This window comes from Cyprinus carpio, chromosome B16, assembly GCF_018340385.1.
Source record: "Cyprinus carpio isolate SPL01 chromosome B16, ASM1834038v1, whole genome shotgun sequence".
Lineage (NCBI taxonomy): Eukaryota > Metazoa > Chordata > Actinopteri > Cypriniformes > Cyprinidae > Cyprinus > Cyprinus carpio.
This window is the reverse complement of record NC_056612.1, coordinates 4,330,197-4,350,373: the sequence shown is the minus strand read 5'-3', so window position 1 is coordinate 4,350,373 and position 20,177 is coordinate 4,330,197. Positions and strand designations below refer to the sequence as shown.

The window sequence follows — 20,177 nt, the reverse complement described above, 5'->3', positions numbered from 1 at the left end:
GAAATACACCTTAATTGTTGGCAGTAAGCTAAATTCATTTATCTCCTATGAACGTTCAATACACAAAAAGACTGAAACGGAATTATATCTTTGGAGGTTCTGTTATCTCTCCATTTATTTTACAACACGGCGGGCAGGGAACTGTCCAAAATTATTTAATTGTTTTACTTATAAATTCAGAATGACAAGACGAACTATATCGGCATTAAATAACAGCAGCATTGAATCTGACACAGCTGCTAAACACAAAAACAGCAGGAAAACGGCCAGACACTAACGATATCGTTACCCTAACTTTTAGCCTATACTTCCTTGCTGGTGTGAGGGTGTGGCTACTACGGGAGGACTTGATGGGGAGAGGGCGGCCGAGCAGGATGGTAAGTCGCAACTTAAATTTGCAGGAGTTTTCCTCCTGCTGTTCCTCGGAGCATTTCTTGCTGAATTTAAAAATAAAATAGCAGCTTTGTTTTGTTTACGTTTCATATCGGCAAAAACTGTCTGTGTCTGTCTTGAATGAATGACGTCCGCCAACGTCATTCATTTCATTGGATCACTTGCTGGTGGGGTAGAAGCCGCTGATTGGCTGAGAAGATTTCGCTCAAAGCTTTCCTCGGGGCTGGTTATTGGATGAACCGCTAGAATGAAAAATCACTCACTACTCATAGGCCTGGGCCAAAATGGGTGGGCCCGGACCCTTAAATGGGTGGGCCCAGGCCCACCCGGGCATGTATGTGAAAGGAGAATGTATTGCGGCTGTTATGTTTAAAGTGTCAGGTAGACACAAATATACACAAATATACACCCTTCACAACTCTCAAAATCCATAAAAAAAAAAAAAAAAATAAAAAATAATTAAATATCATTTCATAAAGTTTCCAAAGTGTCCTAATATTGTGTTGGAGTCCCCTACAACAGGTTTAAATGCATCTAAAACATTGTAATTTTCTCAAAATATTCATTTAATATTAGAGTCATTTACCAATGATTTCGAAACGATTCGTTCCAAATAAGTTCGGAGCAAACCCCTCCCTTCCTCAAGCCTACTCTGCTCTGATTGGTCAGCTGGCCAAGCCTGCTGTGATCGGCACAGAGAGGAGTCCTTGAGCCAGTTAGCCAGGCTACCATTGTACTGTACCTACTTTAATTAAACTCTGACACCGTATCAAACCTACTGTAAAATATTCAGAATATTATTCCCTATAATGGTATAAAGGAAGGAAAAAATAAAATCTGCTAAATTTTAAATTGTATTTCCTCTATACTTGATTATGGAGATTATAAACAGATTAAAATTAATATAATTAATATTAATATAAAATAAAATATAATTAAAGATGTTTATTACAATTCATATAAAATAATAAATGTGTGTTTTTATATTATATAAATATAAATTGTAACAAACATCTTTAATGTCCATAATATTTTAAATATTTATACACACACACACACACACACACCTACATATAAATAAATGCCATATATATATATATATATATATATATACACACACACACACACACACTTTCTATTTGGTTAGGATTAGGGTTTGGTTTAGGGTTACTTGCATGTAATTATGCATAATTAATTATTATTGTAATAGTAATTACATAAATCGTGTAACTAGCACACCTTGAAATAAAGCGCTACCTAAACATCTTTAATTTAATATCCATTTTTTTATATATTTATATACACACATATATATATTTTATATAAAAATGTCAGTTGTAATAAACATCTTTAATTTAATGTCCATAATATTTAATATATTTACACACACATACACACACACACACACGCACACACAAACTTTTTATGAAATATAGATGAAAATTTTCACATTTTAAAGACCTTACACCAGAAACTCGGCCATTATGCATCATTTTTTTCTCATCCATATCACAAATACTGATCATACATACCCTTGAAAATGTTAGATTTCCAACTGTTTCCAACTTTCTAAAACTGAAATGTAATTTATCGGAGCAGTGGTTAAGTTGTCTTTCCGCATTCAAATGATGTTGCCCATTGATTTCATTGTGCTGGGAAGGATGACTCGACAACGGACAAAAACACATTTATGCCCATATATAGAATGGCAACATGAGTGAAGTGAAGTTGCTGCCAGGGGATTCTGAAACCTGAGGCCACAACCTGCCCATTTACTCTGATCCAACGGCTGCAGTCGCGATTTGCTGTCAGAATCATTTGTAATGTATTTTATGCTTGCTTTGATCTTTTGAGGACACATTTGCAGAGCGCTGCCAAACCGAACAAAGAAATCACAGAAGTCAACTTGATTCCAATAACAGAGAGAGAGAGAGAGAAAAAAAAAACTAAAACTGCATTTCTCTAAGGGGAAGGGTTATTGTTTAGCAGATGGCAACAGAATAATTTGACATTGTATATTCATGGGCAAAACACAAGGAATAAGGTGAGGCTTCCTGGAAGGCCAGGCTGCCTCCTCCGCTGCTGAGCCAGCAAACGGGATTCCCCCACTTCAGGATGACAGAGTGGCATCGGATTGATGAATGTTATTAATATTTCACTTTTCCTGAAATGTGTTTGCTTAAACGGAATGTCAAAGCAAAAAATGCTTACTTTTCCATTTGTTAGCAAAGAAAAGATGTTGAGAAATAACTAATAAATGAGAAACATTTAAGATTTTTTTCCCTTTATACCATTATAGGGAAGAGTATTTTACAGTTGTTTAAAATGTTTAATTTATTATTTTTTTTACCTACTTAAATTCATTAAACTGTGACACCATTTCAGTTAAAGCTATCAAACCAACTTTAAAAATCTCTAAATATTATTCCCTATAATGCACAAGGTTCGGTTGTCAGATTATTAATAAAAAAAAAATTTACAGTACTGAACCCATTTATATCCATGAAACTTGAACACCATTTAAAATAAAGATATCACACCAACTGTATATTTTTCAGCTCATCTGATGTTTTTTATATAGAGTAATGAACTTTTAATTTTTTTAGACATACATACACACACACACTACCGATTAAAAGTTTGGGATCAGTTAAGACATTAACCCCTGGTTTCACAGACAAGGCTTAAACTAGTCCCATACTAAAATGCATGTTTGAGCTGTCTCATCTGAAATTATCTTGCTCTGATATATCTTAAAATATGTCAGTGTCATTGTTCTGTGTCAAAGATACACACATGTAATGTTTTCTTATTAGAACATCTTAATTTAACTAAGGCCTAGAACAGGCTTAAGCTAAGCCCCGTATTGAAACTGGGCCGTTTTTTAAAGAAGTATTTTCTGCTCATCAAGGCTGCATTTATTTGATCAAAAATACAGAAAAAAAACAGCAATCTTAAAAAATCTTATTACAATATACAATAATGGTTTCTATTTTAATATACTTTAAAATATAATTTATTTCTGTGATGCAAAGCTGAATTTCCATCATCATTACTCCAGTATAAAGTGCCTTCAGAACTCATTCTAATATGATGATTTATTATTATAATTATCAATGTTGGCAACAATTGTACTGCCAAATATTTTTTTGGAAACTGCGATACTTTTTTCAGGATTCTTTGATCAATAAAACGTTTAAAAGAACAGCATTAATTCAAAATATAAATCTTTTCTAACAATATAAATATTTGCTATCACTTCACTTAATTTAACACATCCTTACTGAATAAAATTTTTATTTCTTTCGAAAAAGAAAGAATAAAAATTTACTGACCCCATACTTTTGACTTTTAGTGTATATTGTTAGAAAAGATTTCTATTTTAAATAAATGCTCTTCTTTTTAACTTTTTATTCATTAAAGAATCCTGAAAAAATGTATCAGTTTCCAAAAAAAAAAAAAAAAAAAAAAAAATTAAGCAGCAGATCAGTTTCCAGCATTGATAATAAATCATCATATAAGAATGATTTCTGAAGATCATTTGACACTGAAGTCTGGAGTAATGATGCTGAAAATACAGCTTTGCATCACAGGAATAAATTAGATTTTAATGTATATTAAAATAGAAAATTTTTATTTTACATCATAATAATATTTTACAATATTCTTTTTTCCCTGTATTTTTGATCAAATAAATGAGCCTTGATGAGCAAATGAAACTCCTGTAAAAAACATAAAAAGTAATTTTTGATCCCAAACTTTTGACCGGTAGCTAATATATATGTATGCGTGTGTGTGTGTGTGTGTGTGTGTGTGTGTGTGTGTTTGTGTGTATGTATGTATATCCAGTTTAATGTATTTTTAATTTCATTACTTTATATAAAAAAAACATCAGATTAATGAGCTGAAAAATATACAGTTGGTGTGATATCTTTAACTTTAATGGTGTTCAAGTTTCATAGATATAAATGGGTCCAGTACTGTCCAAAAAAACAAAACAAAAACAGATTAATAATCTGAAAACCAAGCCTTGTGCATCATAGGGAATAATATTTAGAGATCTTATAGTTGGTTTGATACCTTTATCTCAAACGGTGTCAGAGTTTAATTAATGCCAGTGGGTACAGTAGATAAAATATATGAAAAATATGGATTTATAGTATATGTAAAAACAATAAAGGCATAATCTGAAAAACCAAGCCTTGTGCATTATAGGGAATAATATTCTGAATATCTTACAGTTGGTTTGATAGCTTTAGATCAAATGCTGTTGTGGTTTAATGGCTCTATATTATTTCATTCATTAAAAGTTGTCAAATTATTATAAAACACATAAAATGGTAATTTCAAAAACAAACTTTTTGTTTTTCAGAACATTTTAGTATTGGTTTAATATTATAATGTCACGTAGTTAAATTGTTTAATGATTTTAAAGTTTTTTGTTTTTTTTCACATTAAGCCTTGTGCAACGTAAAGGGCATATATATTTAGTCTATATGAGTTAGTTTGGGCTCAAAACATTATAGCTGCAAAGAGTTTAATAGGCAAAAAAAATAAAAAAAATAACTTCAAACCACCATCAAAAAATTCAATGGAAGAAACTACTGCAGAAGATTGAAGGAACATAGGCTAGTGGAAAATGTATCATGGAACAAGTGAAAAAGAGTGCCAGCAGAAATGCTCATGCTGATTGTAAATTGTTTTGTTGTTGTAAACCTATATGGCTGTTTGTTGGATAATGGCTCGTTCACACTGATAGTGATTTTGTCGATGCTACTCTTTCCTACTGCGAGTCACCAGTGTCACTCTGATGTGATTGGTAGGCTAGACTGACTGCAGGTTTGGACACAGGCCCGGTGTTCTGTCAATTTGTGCTACCCTCTCAGATTGTGCTACCTCCCATTAAAAACATAGGTAGCACAAATTGATATAGAAAAATGCTACCTATCAGATTATGTTACCAGCCTCTTATTCATGTGGTTTGGGGCTTTTTTTGATGTCCATACCTACCCCTACCCTAAACATACCTGTCCATACCTACCCTTACTCTAAACCTACCGTTAAAACAATGCAAATATATTTTTGGTAGCACAATCTGATAGGTAACATGATTCATCGGCACACCAGCGCCAGATGGTTTTAGTTTTGCGTGTATAATAGTATAACTCATAGTGTAAAATATTCTAACTGATTGCTTTTAGATGGAAAAGCTGCCCATAAGTCCTGGTCTAGGATCTGTTTTCTTTGTAACAATGGCATAACGAAATAGATTTGGCAAACAATCCAGTGTAACTGCCCTTCTGTTTAGGAAAGCGTCAAATGATTTTACAGTGCATTTTCGCAGAGGGGAGCAAACCAATCACAGACATGTTTGTTGATTTCTACAACACAATGGCCAGTCAGATGTGTTTAGGTTGGAATCTGTGCACTCACCTCTTTTTGTCCAGTGCTGAGTTCTATCATGCTCGTAACTTCATTAAAAAAAAGTTTTTCATTGTGTGGTCACATACTGTACATTGGTTAAAACGGAACTTTGTGAGATCGTGATGAACGAGTAACAGTTTTTTAATAAATTTAAAGGGAGCGCTCTTTCCATGCTGTATACGATAATATTACTAGCTAGATAGCTAAGTACTACACTATATAGAAAAAGATAATAGCCTAATTTTAGAAGCACAAAGTGATGTGATTCTGTAACCGAGCCTGGTCCAAACGCAGGATTTAGGTAAGGAAACGGTTATTAATTATTTGTATTGGCTGCCAAGGTAACTTACTTTTCTGTTTAATTTAAGTGTTTTTGTGAACGTATATGCTATGTGAACGTATTTTGTGAACTGAGGGAAATGTACTTGAGTACTGCATATTAACAAAGAATTTTATTTAGAATAGAAATTACCCATCAAACTCTAATTGACCATGTTAAATTTACCTAACTTAGTTAAGTAGATTTCACTTAATTCAATACTTAAATTTTACCTAGAGAAACTAGCAAAACAGAAGACGTGTGTAATTTAGTGAGTAGAACCGCTTCTGAAAAACTAACTGAAGATCCAGCAACCTGTTGTGCTGTGCCTTGTTTGTGCCTCAGAATGTCAGTTGTAAAGGTGTTTTTCCCCCCAAGAAATTGAATGTTTTTGCTTAAAGGTTATGGTTAGGGACAGGTATAAAGATATAGCTAGTTTTAATATTTGTTTTTTTTTTAAAATGAGAGATAGTCGTTTTGTTCTGTTGTTTACAGGAAGAGAAAAGTAACTGAAGTCTGATGAAGAATTTTGGCAAGATTTTTCTTTTTTTCTACAAGGTTTAATACAGACTTGATTTGTTGATCTATGAAGAGAGATTTATAAGCTGTTCAGTTCTTGACCAATTAGACATGTTGCCCACGTGAGAATGAAAATAATGACATAAAATGCTGGACTTCTCATAATCTGAAGCGCACATAGACCAACACCAACCGGAAGAATGAAACCACACCAGGAAAACCTCAGTTTGGCAGTTGTGCCCTATTCACATTATGCATTGAGCCAATACTTTTAAACAAAGTGATAAGATCTGTGTGTGGGTGTGTGTGTGAGTGTGACATATCAGGACACAAATTTGTATAATGACATGGGTATGACACAGGAATTGGGTGTTAGGTGTTGGGCGATAGAATATACAGTTTTTACAGTATAAAAACTGTATTGTTTTTTTATGGAATCTAACTGAAAAAAAAAAAAAAACATGTAAAATTTCTTAAATGATTTAGTCTATGGCACAATGAATTTGTGGAATGTGCTTGTGTCATGTGCTATCCACTAATCGACAAATTAGAATTAGATTCAAAATGAATTACAACGGATAATGTGACCCGTTATTAAATAAATGTGTTTTTTTTTCTTTCAGTGGTTTAGCTTTGCATGCGCATAAACAACAGGAGAAAATAAAATGATATATGATAGGAATAAAATAAATAGTTCTACACCACATTTTTCCGTTAAATAATTAACAAATCAACAGGAATGAGGGAAACACATCTGTTTTGGTTACATTTGATACACTACCAGTTTAAGGAAACAGACCGTTTTGTGAATATACGTGTACCTACTAAGTAAACCCTTTACCGTTTTAAATGTTGTCAGTATAGCCTCGTTTAGATTTGTTCTGCTGTGATGAGGACAATGTGCGGAGCCTCTCGCGCACACAGCGTGCAGCATTGCTAGAGGTTTATGTTGTTTATAACGAATGCCATTATAATTTGTGTTTTACTTTAAAGTTGTATATATAATTTTGTACTATAATTTTATAAATACTTATATTTTTCTGAATACTGTAAAATTTAAAGGAATTGCTGTTCTCCTTCTCTCTCTGTCTCTCTCTCTCTCTCTCTCTCTCTCTCTCTCTCTCTCTCTCTCTCTCTCTCTCTCAGCGCAATTTTCACTGATAGGCGTGTAGCAGAATTTTATTTTTGTCCATGCACTAAGCGTTTTAAAAATACAACAGAAGTCTATTTTACATTTGACACACATTTAGATTAAATATGACACTCTAACTAATTAGTGGAATCATTATCCAGAAATTACAACAATGTTTTATATGAATTTAAACATACATATTTGTAGTGGATGTAGTGCTTTCGAACAATTTTCATATATATGCTGTTTTAATACTTTAATCCGCGAGGACTGCATGCATGACAATTCCGCTTTAAATTGTGCTCTAAATAGTAAAACTCATATTATGAGAAAATATATTTGCTCAAATAATGATTATTGATGTAAACCTAACTTTGTCTGATGGCCTATATTTATTGCAGTGTAAATAGAATTGTTTGACTCGGCGCGTCACTGACAAAGTAGCCTATTTTAAAAAGAAAACATGCAAATTACAATTTTCTTCAAGTTGTATCCTTCAGATACAGTGGCATTTTTCATAATGTTGTAGAGATGCCATCACATGACATCAACACCTCCGTGCAGCTGCGGTTGTACAGTAAGATATTATCACTGGATCTGTTCAAACAATATAGACCGATCCACTGAATCCAGCAGTGTCTGCCATAATATCGAAGTAAGGGCGCATCATTGATCATTGTTCTCACTAAAATATTTTAGCATAGCATGAGATCTTCAGTTTAGTTCAAAGATGAATTAAAGCAGCATGCCACAGAAAAAGTGATCAAACGCATTCCACTAAATATGTCTAAATTATTTAACTTCTGCGTAATGAATTTATGTATTATCAATGCTTATCTCCATTAATGAGAGTGGAATATTTAATGTAAATGTGTATATCGAAATGAAAACAGATTTTAAAATCGTTGCTTTCTTCATTTATTTTCTCACTCCAGGAAAAAGAGTGCATACACATGGTCTAGAATGTCCGTAAGGTGCGTACATATTCACGCAGAGTTTATTTTTTATAAATCCCACTATGTGCGTGGAAAATTGCGTATGCAATTCCTATGCCTATTTTACTCAACGTTTATAAATGAGACCCCAAGCCAATTCTCAAATGAGAATCAAGCAAATCAAGTAAGATCCTTCCTTTTAAACAAAATAATAACAACAAGAAATTGTACATTGTGAGTGAGAGAGAGAGAGAGAGGTGATTTGAGTGAGTGTGATTTATTAATATTTGTGAGTGAATGTGTGCGTGTGTGTGAGTGAAAAGTGTATTGTTTGTTTGCATGTACATGGTTGCTTGCAAGTGTGTGTGTGTTTGTATGTGTATACAATATATTATGTGCGTCCCTATAAACTATCCCTATAGGCTTTTAACTTAAAGTCTAACACTGAAGACCAATTATTAGACACTGTACACATGCAAATGCTAAGAGCTATTGCAAAAAAAAAAAAAAAAAAAAAATTCCTGACATTTACTTATAAACAGTGAATAACCATTTGCAAAGCAAAAAAATACAATAATAATTTTGATAGTGCTCAAAAATTGTATTTTAATGCAGACAAATTCTCAATAAAGCTGTTTTCACTTGTATATATTTCTGTTTCTGTTGTAAGATGGGATGGATATGAAAAAGTGACTAACAAGTGGCCCATTAAGACATAACCAGCTCTCCCTTTTGTTAATCTGCACAAAAATCCAGATTCATAATCACGACGGCGTCTAATGAAATCAAATACACATAAGATAAAGAAAATGTCTGTGTTGTGATTTCGGCTATATTTGCATGTAAAATAGCGTTCGAAGCGACATAATACAGTATCTGTTTTAACTGAACGCGCGGTTCCTGTCAATTTTTTGTGTTGTTGGTTTTTATTGTAATGTTACTTTGCCCAGTACAGTAGGCGAATGGACATTTTATTTCAGTGATTTTTTTTTGTTGTTGTTGAGTTTTTTCATGCCCAAAGACTGTCCATTTTGCCTTGTCAGCATGTTTGCATGTCAGTTATATGGGCAGCAGTGCAGTACTCCAGTGGTCTATGTGAAGCACATGAGGATTCATAGCAATACCCCTAAAGCCCCATTCACAACGTCAGTGACAGAGCGACATAATCCCATTAATTTTCAATGGAGAGCTGGTCAACTTCCGGCGACACGAGTTACAGTGACCATTGGGTGAAGGAATGTGGGCGTATCAAGCGATGCGAGTCAAGCGACAAAAGTTCAGAATTCTTCAACTTTATGCAAATAGTGAATTTCGCGAGCGACAACCAGTGGGAGTGAAGTCAGTGGAGAGCATGTGATTCATTTGCTGTAGTGGAGTGTTACGGAGTAGCTAGGCAACCAGTAGTGAGAACGCCCAGTAGTGACCTCAATTGTCAGCCACAAGCGACAAGCAGTAAAAACGTCGCTGGCGGTGTGAATGGGGCTTAACTTGTTTCTTCATTGTTGCATCTGTAACAAGAAGGTCACAAAATTAGCAGCTTTAAAATCACATCTTTACAAACACCACAGTGAGTTTGTGGTGGTGCCTAGATCACATTTGTACCCTGCAGTAGACCTTGCTTGCCATGTAGACTTGGGTAGTGCTAAATGTGATACACTAACTCAGGTTTATTCCCATCTTAAAGTGCACATTAAAGAGGGACGAAGAGTGACATGCCCCATTTCTCTGCGGCCAGACCTCGAGCTTTCCTTCTGCATCATCCAACTTCTCATGACTCACTTCTCTGAGACACAGGAAGGGCTGATCCTTTTTGCAAATGTAAGTTGTTGTTTTTTATTTTCTATCATGGTCTTATTGTCCTAACAACTGAAATATACATTATACATATACACTCACCTAAAGGATTATTAGGAACACCTGTTCAATTTCTCATTAATGCAATTATCTAATCAACCAATCACATGGCAGTTGCTTCAATGCATTTAGGGTGTGGTCCTGGTCAAGACAATCTCCTGAACTCCAAACTGAATGTCAGAATGGGAAAGAAAGGTGATTAAAGCAATTTTGAGTGTGGCATGGTTGTTGGTGTCAGACGGGCCGGTCTGAGTATTTCACAATCTGCTCAGTTACTGGGATTTTCACGCACAACCATTTCTAGGGTTTACAAAGAATGGTGTAAAAGGGGAAAAACATCCAGTATGCGGCAGTCCTGTGGGGCGAAAATGCCTTGTTAATGCTAGAGGTCAGAGGAGAATGGGCCGACTGATTCAAGCTGATGGAAGAGCAACTTTGACTGAAATAACCACTCGTTACAACCGAGGTATGCAGCAAAGCATTTGTGAAGCCACAACACGCACAACCTTGAGGTGGATGGGCTACAACAGCAGAAGACCCCACCGGGTACCACTCATCTCCACTACAAATAAGAAAAAGAGGCTACAATTTGCACGAGCTCACCAAAATTGGACAGTTGAAGACTGGAAAAATGTTGCCTGGTCTGAAGAGTCTTGATTTCTGTTGAGACATTCAGATGGTAGAGTCAGAATTTGGCGTAAACAGAATGAGAACATGGATCCATCATGCCTTGTTACCACTGTGCAGGCTGCTGGTGGTGGTGTAATGGTGTGGGGGATGTTTTCTTGGCACACTTTAGGCCCCTTAGTGCCAATTGGGCATTGTTTACAAATGCCACGGCCTACCTGAGCATTGTTTCTGACCATGTATATCCCTTTATGACCACCATGTACCCATCCTCTGATGGCTACTTCCAGCAGGATAATGCACCATGTCACAAAGCTCGAATCATTTCAAATTGGTTTCTTGAACATGACAATGAGTTTCACTGTACTAAAAATGGCCCCCACAGTCAACAGATCTCAACCCAATAGAGCATCTTTGGGATGTGGTGGAACGGGAGCTTCGTGCCCTGGATGTGCATCCCACAAATCTCCATCAACTGCAAGATGCTATCCTATCAATATGGGCCAACATTTCTAAAGAATGCTTTCAGCACCTTGTTGAATCAATGCCACGTAGAATTAAGGCAGCTCTGAAGGCGAAAGGGGGTCAAACACAGTATTAGTATGGTGTTCCTAATAATCCTTTAGGTGAGTGTACAATACAATATACAATATACATCCTAATTTAAAAATTAAATGCATACAAGGCATTATTGTTAGTGTATTTTCTCTATATCCTCATCATTGTAACTGTGTCTTCCACTCCAGCTGATGTAGAAAAGACACATAAACTACCTGCAACTCCTCAACTGATAATCCTTGGTATGTATAACTGTATGAACTGTTTGAATGTATAGTCGATTTTATTACATAAGCCACTAAGGGTGGAAATGGGTTTCTCTTCCAAACAGTGTGGTTTCTCTGCAGAGACTTACTGTATTCCTCAGGCATGTCAAAGAACACAGGAATCTTGCCAACTTTAGATTTTCTTGTGGGCTTGTCACATGCCCTTGTATCTTTAGGACTGCCACTGCCCTTCAGGTTCACATGTATCTCAACCACTCAAATTGCTAACCAGATGTCAACAGGTCTCACAGATGTATTGATATGACCTGCCATGTTCAGGGATGTGATTTTACTTCCACAATTTTTTCTAATTTATGTGAACATCTAAAATGGCACATAAGAGATGAAAAAAAAATCCAATCAACTTTTCAAAACAGCAAAAATAACTACAGATTAAACTCCTAACTCTGCAGGTGCAAACAAAGTATATACTAAATATATTCATGACAAACTACTCCTGATGCTGCTGATAAAGATGATGGTGACACACACAGTGCAGAGATTGCTGAGACTGGGAAGAGTTCATCAAACAAAGTAGATGGAGATGTATTCATGACAAACTTAGCCCTTTTCTATCTTAGAATGCAAGCTAAGATGCTTTTGCCAGCCACCACAATCTCAGCTTTAACTGCAGAGTTTCAAGAACTACATACAAATTGGATTAAGCATGTACTAACTGTAGTCAGTCAAGAACTGAAAAAAACTTAAAATACCATGAGGTAGAATACATTAAACTGTGGATGGACTATCAAAAGAATATTTACTAAAGATGTACAATCAGAGCGTGTTTCGATCAGATCAAACTAGAAAAAACTTTTTCAAGAATAACTTCTGTTATGTTGAGCCAACTCAGGTTTATCTTGGTGTTGATCCTAATGGTAAGGAATGTTTCTGCCAGTATGCGCCAGTTAAAGACACTCTTAAAGCACTGCTGTGCCATCCATCAGTTCGGGAACAGTACAACGCTACAAAGATGTACCCTCTGGGAGAACCACATGTATTTGTGGATGTGCATGATGGTAGAAACTATATAGAGAACACCCTCTTGCAGAATGTCGCTTCCTCTGTCTTGATCATCCTTTATCAGGATGCTTTGAGGTTGCAAACCCTCTTGGATCAGGCAAAAAGAAGCACAAGCTTCTGGCTGTGTACATGACATTGGGTGAAATACTGCCACATAATAGATCTGCTATAGACCCCATGCAGTTGGTTGTGCTTTGCAGGGAAGTGGATATCCGCCATTTTGTCAATGACAAAATATTTTCTCCCCTAGTAAATGATTTAAAGGAGATTGAGCAATCTGGCTTTGTGTTAGACAATGGTGAAACGTTGCAGGGGGCAGTGATAGCAATTGTAGGTGATAACCTAGGATCACATTCTCTTGGGGGGGTTCACTGAAAACTTCAGCAGAAGCAAATACTTTTGTCGATACTGTCTTGCAGATCGAGAAAGTTTCGAAAGGGAGCCCACAAAGCTTGGTCCATTAAGGACAAAAGAAACCTATGCAAACTGTGTTGAGGATTCAAAATGTTGTCAAACTAGACGCGGTAGAACGCGGAATTTGACGCTCTATTCGCGTTTGGTGTGAACGCAGCATCGAGAAAGTTTCGAAAGGGAGCCCACAAAGCTTGGTCCATTAAGGACAAAAGAAACCTATGCAAACTGTGTTGAGGAGTTGTCCAAGGGCCAGGAAGTCACAATAGCAGGCGTGAAGTTTGACTCAATTTTCAATTAACTGAAACATTTTCATGTCTGTCAACCAGGACTTCCACCTTGCCTGGGTCATGATCTGTTTGAGGGGATTGTGTCAGCAGATCTTGCATTGTATAGCAAGAACCTGGTGTCTGTTGGAAAACATTTTTCATATGTTCAGCTGAATTTCCAAGGCAGTGATGCTAGGAGCCGACCATGTGAAGTGAAATCAGATGGAGAGTGCTTGGGAGGTAGTGCTACCCAGAACTGGTGCTTATTGCGGCTTCTCCCTGTTCTTGTTGGTAAGTGGATCAAAAAGCTTGGAAGACAAAGCTTGGCAGTTGTGCCTCAAACTCAATAGTAATAGAAATAGTAGAGCTGATTTGTGCGCCTAAGATCCATGTCAACCAGGTGGCATATCTTAAGATTATTATCAGGGAATATCTCCAGTCTAGAGTAGCTCTTTTTCCAAACACATTTATCAAGCCAAAACACCACTTTTTACTCCACTATACTGACCTCATACTGAAATTTGGATCTCTCATTCACCTCTGGACACTGCGCTTCGAGAGTAAACACACTTATTTTAAACAGTGTGCTCGGAAGCTTCACAATTTCAAAAATCTTGGTGTCACTTTAGCAGAAAGGCACCAACTGTTGCAGGCCTATCTTCACAGTGGGAATATTTTTGGTCAGGCAAATGAATTTGATGCCCAAATGTATAATGCAGCAATTCAGGAAGCTGTGAGGTTCAGGGGCTTGACTAAAGACAACACAAAAGAAACATCTACTGTGACATACAAAGGCACATTACACAAAAAGTGCATGAGTGTTGTTCTTGATGTCAATGATAGTGGCTATGTGCAAGGTAGGATTGTTTCAATATTAGTCAAACAGGAAAAGGTTTATTTTGTGTCTGAAAAACATCAGTCAGTGCCAGTGTTAGACCTTGGTGTGCATTGCCTACCTTAAGACTCAGTTTGTTTGTGTGTGTGCCGACAGTCTTGCTGACTATTACCCATTGCCTGTCTATAGAAAGTTTTATCTCGATCTTGCTGTGCTCCATCATTCTGTCTGTCTAGGTGAAAAGTGATGGAGGACATCATAAGAGGCACCCTTCCCCATCTGGATAGTAAGACTGTGGAGACTATAGTTAAAGATTTGCCCTCATTGGGAGTAAGGGAGATTAACAAATTTATGTACATGAAAGAGGATGACATCAGACATCTTATGTCCATAGTTGATTGCAGAAAACTACTACAAAGATTCAACAACATAGGTAAATAATTAGTTAATGTAAATAATGTAAATAAATAGTCTACATCTAACATGTTGTTGCACAATCTAGAGATCCTATGTGGGACATAAAAGTAAACAAAATATATTTACTTTGTGCATTATAATATTGGTCATACCATGAGAATAAGTTATCAAATCATAAACATAAATGATAAAAATATAATGAAAAAGGTTAAGCGTAAACAGTAAAATAACTAACAGAATAAGTTAAATTAACCCTGTTGTATTTGTCTACATGTTTTCTGTAACATTTGAACCAAAACAATTTACAAAGAGGTGTTCTAATGTTATAGACAACATGGTTTATTTCAGTTATGAAATTGACAGATATAGTTACTCCACCTTTTTGCCTTAGTTGTCTGTGGCAGGGCTACACTTAATTTTTGTTTTTCTTTAGATAATGGAGCCCAACAGAACAATCTGCTAAGGGACTCTGCTGCGTCTGACATGATAACACTGACTCTTACACCAATGTCTTCATTAGAAGCCTCTTCAAGCACACAGTTTGCACTACCAGCTCAGCACTCTACCCCTGTGCAGCACAGCACCTCGCACCCAACTTTCCAAGTACCTTGGGACAAGACCAGACCAAGTCTAAGAACATTACTTGAACTGGACTTGGACACTTGGACACTTCACTTTGTGTTCACAATTTTTGTGTTCAAATTACAACCTGAACAGGAACAACACCCCCGCACGCCTAAGAAAACCAAAAAGGCCTGCTGTAATGGTGGAGAATAGCCATCCAGCACCATCCAGAAAATGTGCAAAACTCTGAAAAAAATTGATGATAATCACATATGAGGCCAAGCAACGTGCCATCGATGCATCACCTGCACCTAGCATTAACCAACTAAAGACTGATTGGCCTTTCCTGAAGAGTTCTTTCCTTGTTCATGAAGAGATTTCTGATCCAGAATTCCAGTACACTTACAGGCATTGAATTAGAAGCAAGACTCGGGGAGTCCATCACTGGAAAGGAAGAAAGGTTCTCCATTTCTTCAAGTCTCAATTGCTGCGCTGGAGAAAAGAGGTGAGGACAGTCCTTGCAGACATAGAAAGAGAATCTAGAGATGTGGATCCTGGCCTTGCTGCCATTTGGTGATAATGGCATTCTTCAAAGAAAAAGAAGATTCACTTTTCCTTCTGGCTGATGTAAGTACAGTAATTGTTTTATGATACTGTCATAACATACAGGTTTTTAGATGTTTGATTAGTTTGTTCTTTGTAATTTACTGTTGGGAAATTGAAACACTTTAATCTATTAGTTTAGATTGCAATAAAAAAATTAGACTACAATAACACAATCTTATTTTTGAGGGCCAAAGATGTTATTTTAACATGATGAAACAATCTTTTTTATAGGAAGAGTTCTTCTAAAAATGAAAATTGTTATCATTTACTTACCCTACAGTTGTTCCAAACTTGTATGAATTGCATGTCCCCATTATTAAAAAAATAAACATGGCCAAATAACTTGTTGTGCTCAGTGCTAGCTGTTAGCCACTCATAGATGCAATCTTTGAAATGGTGCACAAAACCGTTGTTAGCGAATTCCTTTTGAGTATTTCATCCTTCAGTTATTCCTCTTTTGTCTGCAAAAGAGCGCCTTGAAAGAGGCAGATCGGCAACAAGATATGATGTAGAGGAGCCGACGACAGCGGCTTGGAAATTCCCAACTTAACGCTGGGCGCAGTGTTGCCAAATTGGGCTACTTTAACAATGTTGCTGCAGGTTGTTTTTCATGTCTGCTAGTTGAAGCGACCTCATTGACGTCATATTTAGCCCCTGGAATGTGAATTTTACCAGGAGAACCCCGCCAAAAATGTGTATTTTACTCCTGGAACGCGATTTTTAACGGGGGAAACCCAGAGTGCGAATTACCCCACCATAATTGGGGGGTACTGCTCCTTCACTTCTTCTATGACCATCATGGTCCACTACCATATCAATCCCCACCGTGATCACCAAGTGCAACATGTGTTGTGCAACACACATACAAGGTCTAAACATGCGACAAACTGATAATCAGTAGGCTACAGAATATCTCATTGTTATTATATATCCAAAAGAGAACTGTTTTGATCAAGTCAAAAGTTAGAAGGGCACTGAAATACCATTCTAATTACTAGTAAACGTAATACCTTTACAAGAAGCCTATATTTCATGAAATATTGATTTGGTTTATTTTTAGATTTCATAAGACCTGGAGGTAAGTCCCAACCCTCTCATATACTGTATAAACAGAAATCAATTTTCCATTATAGTCTATGGTAGTCAGTGTCAAATCAACACAATTACTTGGAGATATGTGAAACCTGAGCAATCTTTAATGTGATTAAGGAGCATACTATGAAAAACAATACTACCACAGAAGAACTACATAGCAGTAACATACAAGAATCCGATAACCTGTTAATGTCAGAACAAGCTGGGTATCATCAACACTACAGTAGGCTACACATGCACAAACACAGATACACTACTTCCAGACATTGTATTTACATTATATATCACTATATTTCTAGACCTGTCCAAATCTGACATAAGTATGTTATGTATGAGTATGTGTAAAAGGTGTATATTGTATTGTATATGTATTTATTGTGCTTGAAGTGCACTGAAAACTGAAATAGTAAACGGCTATGTATTCCAACAGACACTGTTGTAATATATGCAGTAAAGCAGGCTTGTTTTAAAATACTGACCACAGAGGTCGGGGTTTTGCCTCTTTTCCCTTCCTCCCTGGCACCCATGATTTAGAAAAGCGATGCCCTGCCGTTACCCAGGACATCACATATGGAGCAGGGTTAAAGATCTCCAAATTAGGGCCATTAAGGTCCACAAAAAGCAGAGAAGACAGACTCTTTGCACGGAGCTTGTTGCGCGTTTTTCTATCTGTATCATTTACTGCCGAAAATCCTCTCTCACATTCAGCAGAGGTGGCCAAGTACGTGTTACTTGCAATGCTACGTTTTTTCAGGGTACCTAGTTGACTAGTTAACTTTCTAAAGAAGGCGCAATCGCTTCTCGGGTCGACATTAACACACTTACAAAATTATATTCAGAATTTAAAATATTTTTATACCACTTTTTAATGTGTGATTGTGTAAAGGTGTTCACGAGAAAGAGATACCAACCTTTCGCGAACTTGCTTTCAACGTCGAACGAACACTCGTTCTCATGGAGACGCGGTGTGCACGGAGGGGAGGGTGTGTGTGTGTGTGTGTGTGTGTGAGAGAGAGAGAGACGCATGAGTGACAGAGAGACGGAGGGAGAGCAGGGAAAGGAAATGCACTGGGCACGTCGCTGGACCCAGAGGGCGTGCTGTCATGGGAACGTCAAAATTTGATTGGCTGATGCTTCTGTCACTAATGCTCGTTACACATCCTTGAACAAAAGGGAAGCACTATCTGTAGTGCTAGCCCTGTTTTCATGCAGTCTATGTGCTGGCAGCAGACTTTTTTATGTAGGATATTCCAGTTCAACCTCAACGAAACTAATCATAGGCCATTGTGTGGACATTACACAAATGAAAAATGATACCTAAATAATAATAATAATAATAAAAACATTTTTTACACAATTTGATTTTTATATCAAATTGTGTAAAAATATATTTTAGAGTGACGGCCCACCACTGGGTGTAGGTCATTCGTACAAATTCATACGAATTGTGCAACTCGTAAAATAGCTACGTACGAATTGCCGTGAGATCGGGCTGTTTGTACTGTTAAGCTTTTAATGCTGCATTGCACATCTGAGCTATTTGCACTATTTTAATACTGCTGCAAACTTTTTTTATAATTAATAATCTTATATTCTATTATATGTATTATATTGTATTTTATATTTTAATTATTACATGTGTGGTTTGATGTTTGTTCTTTTGTTACCAGCGGAAGATCCAGATGAGATTGATGTGATTCCTGGGAGGAAGACCAGGGTTCTCATTTATAAACGTTGCGTACGCACAAAATAGTCATAGCAATTGCGTATGCAATTTTTTAGGCACATAAAGGGATTTATAAAAAAATAAACTTGGCGTAAATATGTACGCACTGTACGCACATTATAAACCATGCATACGAACTCTTTTTCATAGAGTGAGAAAATTAATGAAGTAAACAATGATTTTAAACTCTGTTTTCATTTCGATATACACATTTACATTAAATATTCCACTCGCATTAAAGGAGATTAATACTGAAATCACATAATTTTACAAACAACATAATTGCAAAATTTCATTAACAATAAACATAATTTTCCTGTGACATGTTAATTTTTAATGACAGCGAGGAGTGCTATAGGTGCACAATAATTAATCTTTTAAACTAAACTACAGATCACATGTTATGAGAAATATATTAGCGAGAACAATGATTGATGATGCGCACTATATAAATGATATTATGGCGGACACTGCTGGATTACTGTACAACCACAGCTGCACGGAGGTGTTAATGTCGTGTCATCTCTACAACATTATGAAAAATTCCACTATATTTGAAGGACATAACTAGGAGAAAACGGTAAGATTTGCATGTTTACTTTTTACAATACTTTGTCAGTAATGCGTCGAATCAGACAGTACACTGCAATAAATATGCGTTTATCTGTTTCCACTAAAATAGCTAAAATATGTTTTATCTTATCAGCAAAAGTTCAAGACCTTTTGCGATTCATAGAGTTCACATCTGAAAGAGACATGTAGCCTACGTGCGTTTTCTGAACGTACGTTCATTTTAGGAATCACACGAGACGTAGCCTATGCGTATTTGAGAGTCTGAGAGATGATCTTAAGATCCATTTTTTATTTGAATGTGCCATTAATGAAACTACATGAGTGAATAACGTTTCAACGATGTGCTTTAACTGTATTTATTTATTTTTTCAAGAATTAAAGAGAAGAAACATTCTCTTATACCTACTCCAGTTCATTTCAGCTTGTTTTTAGTAACTGCATCTGGCAGTGGCGGATCCTGGCATATGCAGGTGCCTAGGGCCGCTTTCTTCTTCTCTTTATACTTAATTTTAGGTGGTTTCTGTTGCGTGATATGACAAATATCGAGCGCGCATAATGATCCATGTAATGCGTGAGGACGAATCTCTCCACCCGCAAGTGGATTTCTTTCACTCACACAAAACTGGATGTG

The 20,177-nt window shown here is 36.3% G+C and overlaps 1 long non-coding RNA gene across 1 annotated transcript; it reads left to right on the top strand.

Annotated features, from left to right (window-relative positions):
• Positions 1-13,679: 13,679 nt before the first annotated feature.
• On the top strand, positions 13,680-18,522 carry LOC122139941. Its single transcript, XR_006156666.1, has 3 exons — positions 13,680-14,021; positions 14,802-14,998; positions 15,416-18,522. It is a non-coding gene; the product is annotated as an uncharacterized LOC122139941 (long non-coding RNA).
• Positions 18,523-20,177: the final 1,655 nt, after the last annotated feature.